Genomic DNA, 16,463 nt, shown 5'->3' with positions numbered 1-16,463 from the left:
ATCTTAAGGTGTCTAGGGCACCTGGTGATAGTAAGTCCCTGAGGCCTATGATCTCATTAGGAGCATATTGCAATTGGCAGAAACTCTCCAAAGTAAGTGGGATATTCCTGCTAATTATGTCTGTTTCTTTCTGTTCATAGGAGAGGAAGGAGGGAGAGAACCTTTTAGATCCTGGATTGAACAATTGCATTGTTTCCTTTTACTGCATTTGAAAGCAGGAAATAGTAGTCAGAAGTCTCAAGTTCCTCATCTCAATTCCACTGATTTGTTGCTTCAGTTTGGGTGAGCTATTCAATTCCTTAATCTCCCATTTGCTTAAAAGATGGATGAGGAAATAAATAATGCTTTCAAAAGTTTAATTTGACAAAAGTTCTTTGAGGTACTCCCATAAAACACAGGCTATAAGTACAACAAAACAATGAATGGCAATTACTCCCAGTAGGAAATTGTTTTCCCTCTCTACTCACTGGCCTCTCAATCAACAACTTACTTTTTGTTTTCTTATAGAAACTTAACAAAAATTAAAGGAAGAATATAAAATGTGTTATTTGGATGCAGGGAGTAGAAAATCAATCAGCAAAACAGCCCCCAAAGCAATGCACCCTAACCTCCTCTGCTGAAGCTACTTCCTCTTGGCTTCCCTGACAATGGTCTTCATTCTATCTGTGATCCATTTTCTTCTGACTCCTTTGATGGCTCATGACTTAGGCCTTCTGATTTCCAGTTCATTCCTTTTTCTACTACACTCAATCATCCATCTCCTTTAGTAGGATTGAAAGGCCCGCTTTTTAGAAGTTCAGACGCAAACTTTAGGCAATATGTCTTTACAGGACCATTGAGGGAAGAAGGTGCTCAGACTGGCCAGTGGTAGTGCTTGGTCATTTTAATGCTTCTAGACATCATAATAGTTTTGTTTAAATATACTCATTGAGCAGTAGTTTATTCTTTTTTAAATTAGATTTTTTTTCAAATAATAAACACATTTTTTTCTCTCTCCCCACTCCTACCTCCTTATTGAGAAAAAAAAAACCCAACACAAAACCTCCATAATAAATATGCATAGTCAATCAAAACAAACTCCTACCCTGGCCATCTACAAAAATGTAAGACTCATTCTGCCTATTATTCTGTTTTTGACACTGCCACCACTGTTTCTACTATTTCACCAATACCTACTATTACTTGTCTGTAATTTTCTTTTTAGCAGTTTTATGATGACTGGTGCCCTGTATTCCTTTCTTTCTCTTCTCCCCATCTTGTCCCTTCTCCATGCTACTTATTTTAAACCATCTTCTCAGTTGCTATTCCTAGTGTAGTTTCTTCTGCTATTCCTTTTTTATGTTTTCCCCCTTCAAACTAGACTGGAGAAAACACCATAAATGGAAAGGGCACTACATGCTAGAGCTGGCATCTACAAATTATTATATTATATACTCCTTGAGGGCAGGTAGCGTGTCTTATTCTTCTTTTATGGTTTCCACAGTACCCAATATGATGCTAAGCACAAAGTAGGCTCTCAAAAATATATTCACTCATGCAATAAACTTTTATCAAACACCTACTATATACAAGACATTTATTGATGGATTGATTGATAGCTTTACCTGATTTCCAGATGGAAGTTACTCATTCCACAAAAATTTATTAAACTCTATGTATAGGGAACAGTAATGGACAGCAATGCAATGTTTAGATATGATAAGGTTGCTGCCCTCAAGAAACTAATAGTCTGGGAGCAGCTAGGTGACACAGTGGGATAAAGCACTGGTTCTAGATTCAGGAGGACCTGAGTTCAAATATGGCCTCAGACACTTGACACTTACTAGCTGTGTGACCCTGAGCAAGTAATTTAACCCTCATTGCCCTGCAAAAAAGACACTAATAGTCTAAAAGAAAGATAAGGCATGGATATAGATCATTGTTTTACATAGAATTCCCCAAGAAGTACATTAAATAGTTGTAAAACAAACTAAATGAGATCAAAGGGGGAAGGTTGTTGCTAAAAGGAAAGATAAGGTGGTCCTTGAAAGTTGAGTTTTTTTTCTTTTTCTTTTTTTGGCAGGGTAAAGGGGGTTAAGTGACTTGCCTAGGGTCACACGGCTAGTAAGTGTCAAGTGTCTGAGGCTGGATTTGAACTCAGGTCTTCCTGAATCCAGGGCTGGTGCTTTATCCACTGTGCCACCCAGCTGCCCCGAAAGTTGAATTTTAAAGGGGGAGGCAGGACATTTAAAAATTATGAACAGGAAAGTCAGCATTCAGGAAAACAGATGTTGAGTTTGAGGTTTTGATGAGACATCCAGGTAGAGAGATTTTTTTTTTTAGTTAGTGAGGAGTCATCCAGAAGTCAGGATTGTAGAGATATATTTGGGTGTCATCCACATAATAGTATCAGTTGAAACTGAATAATATTGTCAAGGAAAAAAAATTTAAAAAAAAAGAAGGCAGCTAAGGTCAGAATCTTTGAGGAACCTTATTAGTTTGGGAATCACAGAATCAGAGTTCAGAGACCTTCAGAGTAATCTAGTCTAGGTATTTTAGAGGTAATCTAGTTGATTAAAAAGCCCTTGTACAGCATATTGGATTTGTCAAGAATCTCTTATATAATTTTTTTTGTTAATTTGTTTTTCAGTTGTGTATAACTCTCCATGACCACATTTGAGGTTTTCTTCACAGAGATACTAGGGTGGTTTGCCATTTCCTTCTCTAGCTCATTTTACTGAAGAAGAACTGAGGCAAACAGGGTTTAGTGACTTGCTCAGGGTCACACAGCAAATAATTGTCTGAGGTCATATTTGAATTCAGGAAGATCAGTCTTCCAGGCTCAGCACCTTATCCACTGTGCCACCTTATTCCCCTTTTACAAAATAATTGATAAGTATTTATTCAATCTGTTTGATGAGCTCCAGCAAAGAGTAATCCACTGCTTCTTGTTGCTGCCCATTTCACCTTTTGAAAACTAATTATTAGAAAGTTTTCCCTTATATCAAGTCTAAATTTGTCCCTTGCTTCTACAGCTACCTTCTGGGGCCAGAAAGAAAAGTCTGATTTATCTTCCACATGACATCCCTTCAAAATGTTTAAAGGCAGTGATCATGTCCTCCTTTAAATCTTCCCCTTTGCAGGCTAAGCATACTCATTTCCTTCAATTTGAATTCAGTATAATCTCCAGGCCATTTGTCATTCTAATTGCCAATCTTTGTACACTTTCTAGCTCTCCCAATGTATTTCTACAATGCTGTGCCCAGAACTGATCACAATTGGTCAGAACAAGACAACATACAGTGGGACTATCACATCCCTAAGCTTGGATTGTATGCCTCTATTAACACAGGCTAAGAACACAATACAATTCTATAGCCTCATATTGAGTCTTCAGACCCCTAAATAAGTCTTTTTCAGATGAAGTGCATTTGGCCACACCTTCTCATCTTGTACTTGGGAAAATGACTTATTGATTTAATGCAATTTATGCCAAACCTGCAAATAACCAAAAAGATGAAGTGATCAGGGCTTACTTATAGCAGCTGCAGCAAGAAACTGGGCTGAGGCTTTGTGAGAAGATCTTTGATCCTCATATTGACAAACTTACCAAGTTGCAGACTTGCTTTGTGTAGAGGCAGTTCATGAACAAGAACGTTTCAGGGCCTGGGCTATGACCAGATCTTGTGCAGTAATTCCCACTGCAGCAGCATCCAAGATTTGGCAGTAAGATGTACATAGTTCTTGGCCTTTGTTCCACAACACTTTATAGCAAGGAAGAAGAGACATGTCCTTACTGGAAAAGCCCTTTATTAAGAATGTTAGGGGGGCGGCTAGGTGGCACAGTGGATAGAGCACCGGCCCTGGAGTCAGGAGTACCTGAGTTCAAATCCAGCCTCAGACACTTGACACTTACTAGCTGTGTGACCCTGGGCAAGTCACTTAACCCCAATTGCCTCACCAAAAAAAAAAAAAAGAATGTTAGGGTTAAGGGGCAGCTAGGTGGTACAGTGGATAAAGTACTAGCCCTGGATTAAGAGTACCTGAGTTCAAATCCAGCCTCAGAAACTTGACACTTACTAGCTGTGTGACCCTGGGCAAGTCACTTAACCCTTGTTGCCTTGCCCCCCTCCCCCCCGAAAAAAAAAGAATGTTAGGGTTTAAGGATTACTGAGAATTTTTGCAATGTTAAGCTGGAATTTAATGATAATAAAAAGATTGTTAATATTCCAGGTCAAGGGGGGCAGATAGGTGGTACAGTGGATAAAGCACTGGCCCTGGATTCAGGAGGACCTGAGTTCAAATCTGGCCTCAGACACTTGACACTTACTAGCTCTGTGACCCTGGGCAAGTCACTTAACCTTCATTGCCCCACAAACAAAGAAAACAAAAACAAAAACAATATTCCAGGTCAAAAGAACAGAAAAGAAAATGATTTATTGAATTTAGATGTAAGAATTTATATATATATATATATATATATATATATATATATATATATATATATATATTCTTTCTTTTTTTGCGGGGCAATGAGGGTTAAATGACTTGCCCAGGGTCACACAGCTAGTAAGTGGCAAATGGCTAAAACTGGATTTGAACTCAAGTCCTCCTGAATCCAGGGCCAGTGCTTTATCCACTGCACCACCTAGCTGCCCCCCTATATTTTCTAATTAAATTCCATCTATTTTTTTAGGTTTGGCACAACATTCCAGCCTGTTGAGATAATTTTAGATCCTAATTCTCTTATCTAACATGTTCACCATATTTTCTAGCTTTGGGTCACCCACAAATTTGATAAACATGCTATCTGTTCTTGGATCCAAAACACAGATAACATGTTAAATAGCACAGGGCCAAACATGAATCCCTCACATACTCCATTAAAAACTTTACAGTTGACCTTGAATTAGACCCTTTGGGTCTAATCATCCAACCTGTTCCAGTTCACATAACTGTACTATTGTCTAGGCCACATCTATCTATGTCGTTCACAAGAACAGCATGAAAAGCTCTATTAAATATTTTGTTCTAGGTATGCTATATCAAAAACATCACCCTGATCTACCTATCTAGTATCCTTGAAAAGAACATGTGAATAATCTGTTGTGACCTTTTCTTGATGAAACCATGCCAGTTATTGATCATTGATCCCTTTTCTAAATGTTCACTAACCACTCCTTTAGTAATATGTTCCAGAATTTTGCTAGTCATTGAAGTCTACTGTTTATTTTTATTTATTTGTTTGTTTATTTATTTATTTTTGAGGTCTACTGTTTATAAACTCTACTTTCACTTGTTTTTTGAAAATTGGAAAATCATATGTCCTGCTCTGATCCTTGGTCACCCTTTCGATTCTCTTTCTTTCTTTCTTTCTTTCTTTCTTTCTTTCTTTCTTTCTTTCTTTCTTTCTTTCTCTCTCTCTCTCTCTCTCTCTCTCTCTTTCTTTCTTTCTTTCTTTCTTTCTTTCTTTCTTTCTTTCTTTCTTTCTTTCTTTCTTTTTTGCAGGGCAATGAGGGTTAAGTGACTTGCCCAGGGTCACACAGCTAGTAAGTGTCAAGTGTCTGAGGCTGAATTTGAATTCAGGTCCTCCTGAATCCAGGACCAGTGCTTTATCCACTGTGCCACCTAGCTGCCCCCCGATTCTCCATCTTTCAATGAATATTAACAATGGCTCAGAAATAAAATCTACATTTTTTTTTCAGTACACTAGAGGTATAATTTGGGTTTGGTGACTTGAACTCATTAAGACCATCTAGATACTTTCTTGCTTTCTCTCAAATAGACTTTTTTTTGTTCTTTTCTTTTCAGTCTGAAGGTCATTGAGAAAACAGAACCAAAATCAATAAATTAATCAACCAGCATGCATTAAGTATCTACTGTTTGCCAGGCACTGTGCTAAATACTGGGGATGGAAAAAAGATAAGAATTGAGTAGCTCTGTTTCCTTTCCATTATCAGTTATCTTCATCCTATCAATCCTCAGAAATGCCCCAATTCTTTCTTTGGTCCTCTTCTTTTCTTCAGTGTAGCTGAAAAAAGAAGGAAGGAAAGAAAGAAGCATTTAGTAGGCACCTACCAATGTGCCAGGCACTATACAAATATCTCTCTTGATCCTCACAAAAACTCTGGGAAGTAGATACTATTTTTATCCTCATTTTACAGTTGAGCAAACTGAGTCAGTGTTAAGTGACTTCCCCAGGGTCACATAGTTAACAAGTATCTGAGACTGTATTTGAACTTCGGTCTTCCTGAAGTTCCTGTGCTCTATCTACTGCACCAACTAGCTACCTCTAACAACAACAAAAAAGGACTTTTTGTCATTCTAGCTTCTTTCTTTTTGCCAATCTCAGTTTATTGTGACTTTTAGCATCCCTATCTCTATCTCAGATCTCTGGCAGACTTTTGTTATTTGTCCTTGCTTCTGTCTTTTATACATGTCTTTTATAAAAAATCTAAGTTGATTGATGTTCTTCCACATTAGTCTCTTTTGGTGACTTCCCCTTTTTCTTCTCATCAGAATAGTTTCTCTTTGTGTCTTCAGAATATCATCCTTGACAGTTTCCCATCTTTCCTGGGGTAACTTCCTCTATAGATATTTAATCCACAGGATCTTATTATACCCTTTTTCTAAATCTTTTGAAATCTGTTCCCCTAAAACCAGAGGGGCACGTCAGCCTACGTCCAATTTTATTTTCCTTCTCTATCACAAACTCAAAGATGCAGTAATTACTCCCCCCTGCCCAGATTCCCAGTATTTCCACCCCCAGCAAACAGTTCCTCCTTCTTGGTGAGAATTACAGCCAGAATAGAAGTTCCTCTTTTTGGTTCCTCTATCTTTGGAAGGATAAATTTATCATTTAGGCAAGTCAAGAAATTCTTAGCTGATCTGCTTCTAGTAGAGAAAGAGCTCCAGCAAATGTTTGGATAATGAAGTCCCCCAGCACTATTATAATATTCCATCTATTTTCTCATACAAGTCATTGATAAAAATGTTAAATAATGCAGGGTCAAGACACAAGACCAAGTAGCACTGGGCCTCTAATCCACTCCTCTCATTAGGCCAGGCCATGCCTCCATGTCATAATTTTGATGTTTCCTGATCTTCTCATCTATTTCCTCTTTATGTTCAGGTGGTCTGTTTTATTTTCCAATGATATTATTTATTGTTTTATAGCACATAGGTTGCCTAGTGTAGTGGGTAGAGTGCCAGACATAGGATCAAGGAAACCTCAGTTTGAATCCTAATTCAGACACTTATTGGTTGTATGACCCTGAGCAAAATCCATTAACCTTTCTCATTTCTCAGCTTCTAATAGGTAATTGGGACTGTTAATAACACTGCCTTACAGGTCATTGTGAGGATCAAATGAAATATTACACACAAAGTGCTGTGCAAACTTTAAAGTGTTATATAAATGGTAGTTATTCTATTCTCCCTTCATTAATCATCACGCAAATTCTTTCTACCATCTTTGCCCTCTCTTGTTTTGGTATTTTCTCACATAAGTGTATCTTCTTAATATATAATTCAATTTCACCTATTCTCCTCATTATCTATCTTTTAAAAAAAATACAGCATACCACATTGTTGGTGGAGTTGTGAACTGGTGAACAGCAATTTGTAACTATGCCCAAAAGGCTACAAAACTGGGCATACTATTTGATTCAGTAATAGGTTTGTATCCTAAGGAGATCAAAGAAAATGATAAAGGTCCTATATGCACAAAATTATTTATAGAACCTCTTTTTGTGGTGGCAAAGAGCTGGAAATTGAGAGGATGCCCATCAATTGGGGAATGGCTGAATCAGTTGTGGTATATTATTGTAACAGAGTATTATTGTGCTATAAGAAGTGAGAGCAGGGTGATTTCAGAAAACCTGGAAAAACTTACATGAACTGACAAAAAGTGCAATGAGCAGAACCAGGAGAACATTGTACACAGTAACAACAATATTGTATGATGAACAACTATGAATGAATTAGCTATTTTCAGAAATACAATGATCCCAGACAAACCCAAAGGACTCATGATGAAAAATACTATCCACCTTCAGAGAAAGAACTGACGGCATCTGGATACAGACCGAAGTGTACTACTTCCTTCTTTTGTTCCTTCCTTCTTTCCTTCCTTCCTTCCTTCCTTCCTTCCTTCCTTCCTTCCTTCCTTCCTTCCTTCCTTCCTTCCTTCCTTCCTTCCTTCCTTCCATCCTTCCTTCCTTCCTACCTTCTTCCTTTCTTTCCTCCTTCCTTCCTCTCTTCTTCCACAAACTGACTAATATGGAAATATGTTTTACATGCTTGCACACGTGTAATCTATATCAGATTGCTTACATTCTCAGTGAGGGGGAAGAGACAGAGAGAGCAATAGAATTTGGAACTTAAAATTAAAAACAAACACCCAAATGTTAAAAATTGTCTTTATATGTAATTGGAGGAAAAAATAAAATATTTTTAAAAATTAAACACAGCCTACCTTTCCTAGCCATATTTCAGTCATTGGTCCTAAGTTCACTAAGTCTCAGTGATAGCAGGAAAACAAAATTGTTTCCTTGTCCTAGGATCTCAAGTTCACCTTAATCATTTCCCACACTTTGTATATTTGTTTGAGGTCGTGGGTTTTCTTGCTGGTTCACTTCTTGGATTTTATCTCTGTGAATTCCTGTACATTTCAACTGCTAGTCTTCTTTCTACATGGTAACTTCTCTCTATGGTAACTAATTTGGTGGATATATGTAGGCAGAAATATTTCTATGAACATCTCCAAAGCTAAGAGAGGATAAGGACAAAGAAGCAGGAGCTATAGAAGTGAATGGGGATAAACAGGAGAATGTAGAGTTTCTGAAAGCAAGGAGAGATTGACTATCTAGTAGGAGGAGGGGGTCCATGCTGTCAAATCCTGCAGAGAGATCAGAGAGAATGAGGATGAAAAAGATTAGTGTATCTAGCAATTAGGAATTCATCGTGAATTGTTGAGAGCAGTTCAGTAGAATGGTGGGGGTAGTTCAGAGAATTAGAGATTTAGAGAGTTGGACCAGACCTTAGAAACTACCTAGTTCAAATCCTCGTTTTGTAGATGCTGAAACAAAGATGCACAGAGGTTAAGTGATTTGCTCAGGGGTACACAGCTATTAAGAAACAGTGTCAGAATTCGAACTCAGGTCCGTTGACTACAGTTCCAGCTCTTCTCTTCACTGTAGCACCTTACCTCCTTGAAGCCAAATTGGAAAGAGGTGAGGAAAAGTATGTGTTGAAATGAATTAACAGGGCAATTTGTACTTCTCTTACTGCATTTCTCCATTATACTGTAGCATTCCCATTATTTTTTATTTTTAAATTATTTTTTTTGTGGGGCAATGAGGGTTAAGTGACTTGCCTAGGGTCACACAGCTAGTAAGTGTCAAGTGTCTGAGGCCAGATTTGAACTCAGGTCCTCCTGAATCCAGGGCTAGTGCTTTATCCACTATGCCACCTAGCTGCCCCCTTTTTTTGTTTTTGTTTTTCCATTGTATTTTAATTGTGATTTATGTCCATGTTTTCTCTCCCCTACCAGACTGAAATTTCATGGGGCAGAGGCTGTTTATTATGTTTCTTCCCTGAAGCTGCTCCAGCTTCTGACTTTATTATGTTGTTGTTGTTGGGTCAGGGGCATCACACTTCCTCTGGTCTCTCATGTAATAATTTTTTGAACAACAAATACTTGATGAATGAATGAATGAACGATACAACTCAAGAATGTCCAATGGGGGGCAGCAGAAGGTTATAACTAAAGAAGAAAAGTGCGAAAGCAACTGATGATGAAATAAAACTTACACCAGATCTCCTTTCTATCAAGCTGAAACCTCCTCTATCCCTTTCCTTCACAGATGGCATAGCAGAGGATTGGAGATTGCCGCAACATTAAGGGACCAAGTTCTAATTTGGAAAATGGAAGGGTGCCCCATCTGTCCTGTTGAATGGCTCTGTGAATGCCCTCTTTTGGCTGGAGGAGCCCTGGCAGCCTAGAGCAGATGATGTTCAAGCCTCAGTTTTTTTTATAGAGGAAGAAAGTGACTGTCTTCTGCCCCCTTATTGCTAGTCCCTTTCCTCTGAGTTTATCTTCCATTTGTCCTGTATATATCTTGTTTGCAATTTCTTCTGAGGTTTCTGATGGGTGCTGAATTGCCCTTTATTATTCAGATTTTCTTGAAGGTCTTTCTCCAGATCACTTGGAGAATTTGTTGTTTTTCATTGGAATTGCCAAATTTAACCAGTATTTGTTTTGGAGTTTGCAGGATAGGGTTGTTTGTTTCTGAGACAATCTCTGGATTTTTTTTTATGGGGACTTTGTTTTGTGTGCTTCTGGTAGTTTTTCCATATTATTTATTACATTATAGTGTTCAGCATTTTTGACTTATGTTCTTCTGGGATACCTGTAATCCATAACTTTTCTCTCATCTTCGAGTTAAATATGGAGATAATTATTTTTTTTTTGGTGGGGCAATGAGGTTTAAATGACTTGCCCAGGGTCACACAGCTAGTAAGTGTCAAGTGTCTGAGGCCATATTTGAACTCAGATCCTCCTGAATCCAGGGCCAGTGCTTTATCCACTGTGCCACCTAGCTGCCCCCTTGGAGATAATTTTTTTTTTAAGTTTTTGCTTTTTTGCTTCTCTTCTTTCAGATTGTCCTTAACGTCTGCACATTTGTGTTCCCAATTAGTTATTCTCTTTCTTGTTTCTTGGGTAAGATTTACCACTGTGGATTCAAGTTTTTCTATTCTGCCAATTATTTTTTGCTGTATAGATGATAAATTTTACTTACACCATTCTTATTTCTCTTTTAAATCATTCAGGAAAATCCTGCTATAGTTCCATGCTCTCTTGGGAATCCATGGGACTCAGGGAATTGATTTATATTTCCTTTGTCTTGAAATATTTATTTATAGCTATCTGGAGTCTTATATCTGATATGGATGGCATAATCCCTTTTGTTAACAATATCTTTCCTGTTAGTTTATCTGCTTGTGCTCAAGATTTTAAATTGAATTTGCTTCCTCATGATATCCTGGGTAATGCTAATCTTTTAATTGTGCTATCTCAGGAGGCTGGATTTCAAAGCCATCTCAGCCTCCTCCAGTCCTGGACAATCCATGTTTTGCCAGTCTCACTCTCTGTCCCAAGTGCCTTCTGAAGTGGAGGTTGGGGAATAGAACTGGCTCTAGGTGGATGCCGGGCTTCTTTCTTGAGATTTAGTGGAGTTCGACCTGGCTACACTTTTGTGATCTGTGCTAGCTCCCTTTGTTTCTAAGTTCTCTGGATTGACTCTGTTGCAGCATAGTTCTGCACGCTGCTGTCCCAGCCAGAGCAAGCTTCTGCATTTTGGTTTTCCTTAGCATGGAACAGGTGTTGGGGAAGGTAGAGTTGGGTTCTGTTGCAAGTCCCTTTTTCAGTTAGTGCAGTCCTGCCTGCTATGGTAGGTGGTGGGGAAAAGGGATAATGAAGGAGCACCTTAGGGGTTTGGGATTTAGCCTTCATTGTTATTAGCTCATCAGTTTTGACATCATTAGGATTCTTCGTGTTCTAGACTGTGGAGACAAATGAGATTGTTTTATTATCTCTTGTGCATAATTTCTGTTTTGTAGAGGTTTAAGAGGACCTGAGGATGAGAGAAAATGTCTAGTTCTCCATCTCTTTGGTCATGTGACAAGCAGGAACTTAAAAAGTATTTACCTGTTGACTGTTTAAGAAAAGAAGCTCAGTTAGTATTTTTTATTTGACTTCCAGGCAAAGAATAGGTAGTGGACTGAGGAAGGACTGAGATATACCTGATGTAAAAAGGATAATAATAGAGAAAGAAGACAATGAGGCAAGGGTCTTTTCAGCTGTAAAAACTTCCTCTTCTTACCTAGTCTTACATTCATAAGCACATTCAACAGTTGTCCCATATTGTTGATGAAGTAGAATTAGGTGATGATCCTTGTGTAACCACTTTAGTGTTATCAAAACCAGAAAGGCAAGGCCATTTTAATCTTCTTATTCTATTGGGAGGTATGTGACATATTTTTGGTGTCAGGCTACTTTGCTTTCTTCCTTGACAATATAGTTGGCACTATGATTGGCCAGATCTTCCACATCCATTCTTGCTTTGGGTATAATCAATAAATTATTACACAATATTCTTTTCTTTCTCCTCCCTTGTCCTATTTAAAAATAATTAAGAACCGTCTTAGGGGGGAGAAATGATTAGGGAAGATAGGAAAGATTGATTTGCTGCTGCAACTTAAATTTCCACAGCATTTCTCAGTCACCATTTCCAAGCTATGCTGCCTGTACTCTATCATCCTTATCCCATGACATTGGAACCTTGGACTTTTCCCCTGGAATCACTCTGGGTTCATCTTGTGTGGAATCAGGCCTTCAAGTCATTTCCAGACTATCATTTCCAAATCATGCCAGCCCAAATCTCCTTTCCATTCTTAAATCTCTTTATTTTGTCTTTCTCTTACTAGAAAACAAGCTCCTTGTGGGCAGAGAATACCTTGTTTTCTTGTATTTGTTTCTCTGATGTTACATAATGCTTGGCACATTGGAAGTGCTTATCTATCTATCTATCTATCTATCTATCTATCTATCTATCTATCTATCTATCTATCTATCATCTATCTCTCTATCTACCATCTATCATCTATCTAGCTATCATCTATATATTATCTATCTCTATCTCTTGATTGATATCTTATCTTTATATACTCTCTATTGATCTATCATTATCCCTATCGATTGACATCCATCACCTCTATTTCTATTAATTGTAATGATTGGAATGATGCCACCTGCTGGAGACTTACTGTAGAAAAGCTCTGCCATGAAGGAAGGTCTTTGAGGGCAGGACCATGCGTCTTTTCTTTGGTGTCAGGAAGTGATGTTTTTACTGGTGGGAGGAGAAAAGGGGAGCCAGGCGCTCTGCCTCTTCGCTCTTTTCCTGGGGATGCTGGTGGAGAAGGGAGCTAGAAATGTGCTCTCCCTTTAATAGATAGGAATCTAGGCCTTTTCTTCTCTCTTTACCAAATTCTTATTCTCCTTAATAAATGCTTAAAAGTCTAACTCTTGCTAAAGCTTATTGGCGACCACTCATTAGATATTTTAGACAGTTTAGCTAGAATTTTAGCCCTTAACATAATTGATATCTATCATATCACATATATATGTATCCTGTGTATTTTCGGGAGTTCTTAACTTGGGGTCTATGAACTTTAAAAAAATATTTTGATAGGGGGCAGCTGGGTGGCACAGTGGATAGAGCACTGGCCTTGGATTCAGGAGGATTTGAGTTCAGATTGGACCTAGGACACTTGACACTTACTAGCTGTGTGACCCTGGGCAAGTCATTTAACCCCCATTGCCCCACCCCAAATTTTTTTTTTTTTGATAACTGTATTTCAATTCAATTGATTTTTCTTATAAACTTATGTATTTTATTTTATACATTTAAAAACATTATAATGAGCAGGGGTTCACGGGCTTCACTGGATTGGCAAAGAGGTCCATGACACAAAAAAGCATTCCTGATCAGAGGCAGCATGTTGTAGTAGTTGGAGCACTGTCTGTGACATCAAAAGATCAGGGTTTGGGTCTCACCTCTACTTCTTATTGGCTTTGTGACCTCTCTCTTTTATTGCTGATCCATCTTTACTACTAGTCTCATAAGATTGTTGAAGGTGAAGATAATCGTCATATAAAATATGAGTTTCTGCTAATTAATTTTCCTAGTACTGTATTTTCAATAGCTTACCTAATATTGATATGTGATCAGAAAAGAATTGAACTTTGACTTAATAGCATTTGGATGGTTTCACTTCCAAGTAACTATGTGTACCCCACAACAAGGATTTGAGATTTTTACAGAAAACTGAAGAACGAATATTTTGGGGTGGATTGATTGAGCTATCTGATGAAGCAGGGGACTGGACCTTTGGGCCAACATCAGACTGAAATGTTGTTACTGCCTTTAGCGGCTGCCTTTAGCATCATCTCTACTTCTAACTTTGTGAGCTTCTCACAAAAGACAGTCAGGGGGCGGCTAGGTGGCACAGAGGATAAAGCACCGGCCTTGGATTCAGGAGTACCCGAGTTCAAATCTGGCCTCAGACACTTGACTTACTAGCTGTGTGACCCTGGGCAAGTCACTTAACCCCCATTGCCCAGCAAAAAAAAAAAAAAAAAAAAGACAGTCAGGTTCATAGGATGATGGATCTAGAGGTGGAAAGAATCTTAGAAGGGTTCCCTAGTCTACTTTCCTCATTATCCAGATGAAGAAACTAAAAAAACAAAGAAAAGAAATAACTTGTCTCTTAGATCATGGGTCGCATTGACTAGAATCCAATTCAAAGGCAGTGCTCCTTCCATTGCATCATGCTTTAGATGAAAAAAAAAAGGCTGTGTCTTTCTTCTCTACAGGTTCAGGGTGCCACTATGGCACAATAGAAAACAGGCACAGACTGAAGGCAAGAATTTGGGGGACCAATACCTGCCCCTTTAGCAATTTTTAGGTTTTTATATTTTGCAAACACTATGTCTTTGTTTAAGGAAAAAAAATAGTCTGTCTGTCTTATCTCCTGCCCTCTGTGGTTTGGCTACACAGCTGAATTTAGAACCTTTTTTGACTCCTCTTTTGGGCAGACAGATTTCTCCTTCTCACAGATGTATTTTCAGTGTTTTCTTGGCTTACGTGTTTGAAAGTCTCAGAGAAAGAAATAGAGAATGATGGAAAAGGAGCAAGGCCAACACACAAAAAGAAATAAAGGTCAGGGATAATGAAAGCTTGTGGAAGAAATCATAGTAGGAAGATCAGGGGAGCAAGAGAAAAATTAATGGGAAAGAAAATGTTGGAGGATGAGAGGAAGTGGAGGTAAAACTGAGGTCAGGATGTGGGGGAAAGAGTACAAGCAGTCTTTAGGATGCCTGTTTGGAGTTCTCTAAGTTCCAGACAGAGAATGAATCATCTCTTAGATCATAGAATTTTAGAGCTGGAACCGACCTTACTGACCATCTCATCCAATCACTTCATTTTAAGGCAGAGGAAACAAATCACAACCAGGAGAGATTAGCTGGCTTGCCCAATATCACACAGCTAATTGGTGACAGAACTGGTACTAGACTTTAGAGTTCAGGTGTCCTTCCATTAGAGCATATCTTTGTTGAGAATTATTCTATGTAAAAAAACCCACACTAGAGCACAATAAATGTTATTAAGAAATGTATTTCACTTGCCTTTTTAAAAAATCATACCTGTGAAAAGGTAGATATTAGGAAACATACTTTCAATTTTACTACATGAAGAAAATGGAGCAAAGAAAAATTGATTTGGCTTAATGGTAGAACCAAAATCAAAAGCTGGGTCCTCTCCAATGATCTAAATGACTTCACCAACTTAATCTGCTCTACTCCCAGATAAAAAACTTCCTTATGAGTCTTTATTCACATGCTCTAAACACACATGTATGTAATTTGTAGAGGTTTGCCTGACTATAGAATAGAAAGGATGCTCTTTTCCTGTTTGCATTACAAGGAAAGCCCTTGGCAATCTCTGTACTGAGATTCATAGTGTTACTCTGAGGCCAAAGAGGGAGAAAAGTATCAAAACAAATATAGATCACAGAGTCCTATTATTTGGTGGTACTGTGAAATTCACAAGGCATATCTGTATAGTTAAGCTGACATTAAATTTTAAAAAGTCTAATTAAAAAGGCATTTAAAATGTCTCACCCCTTAAGAAAATTATTTCCAGAAAACAAAAAAATCATTCAGGTTAAGCCTCCACACCCAATGTATTTGAAAAAGAATTCTCTCTTTTTAAAAGACATATATTATCTTTAAAAAAAACTATAAGCAACTTATGAAAAAAACCTAGTGAAAATTAAACTATTTGGTATTCAAGGGATGGGTTTCTAAAGTACCTCTTCCACTGAGCAACAAGGACCTTGTTTATTTTTAAACTCACTTTTTACCTTGGCCCATCAACTAATAGGTAACTCACCTTAGCCATTCTAGACAGTCTAGACAGAAAACAAAAACTACTCCTTACTTAAGCCTAGTGCCCCACTGAGAAAAGCCTGAGTAAATACATGGACCTTACCCTGGGCTTTCTAAGTTAACGAATTTAAATCCTCTTGGATTGACAACGAGAGTGATTTCAAATAAATCTCCCAAGAGGATAATTTATGGACTGGTCTGTAGCAGTGGCTCAGCTGACCTGAGACATTAGGAAAAAGGTGGGAGTCAAAGACATTCTCCAGGGTCTTTTGGTTGCCTCTTCCACTTAGGCGATTTCTCCAGTTTCAGATGGCAAGCATTTACTAAGTACCTACAATATGTGAGACGCTTTGTTAGGTGTGTATGGGGTGGGGAGGGGAGGAGAAAACAAAAATAGTCTGACTTTAAGGAGTTTACGTTATAATGGAGGACACAGTGTGCACACAGCTAAGCAAATATAAGATAATGTGAG

At 38.1% G+C, this 16,463-nt stretch overlaps 1 pseudogene; it reads left to right on the top strand.

Annotated features, from left to right (window-relative positions):
- LOC122747297 overlaps window positions 1–16,463 on the top strand; it is a 56,490-nt pseudogene that overhangs the window by 39,625 nt on the left and 402 nt on the right.

The sequence above is a fragment of the Dromiciops gliroides genome, chromosome 3, assembly GCF_019393635.1.
Source record: "Dromiciops gliroides isolate mDroGli1 chromosome 3, mDroGli1.pri, whole genome shotgun sequence".
Lineage (NCBI taxonomy): Eukaryota > Metazoa > Chordata > Mammalia > Microbiotheria > Microbiotheriidae > Dromiciops > Dromiciops gliroides.
Note: the sequence above shows the minus strand (reverse complement) of the source record. Positions and strands in the feature narration are given on the sequence as shown.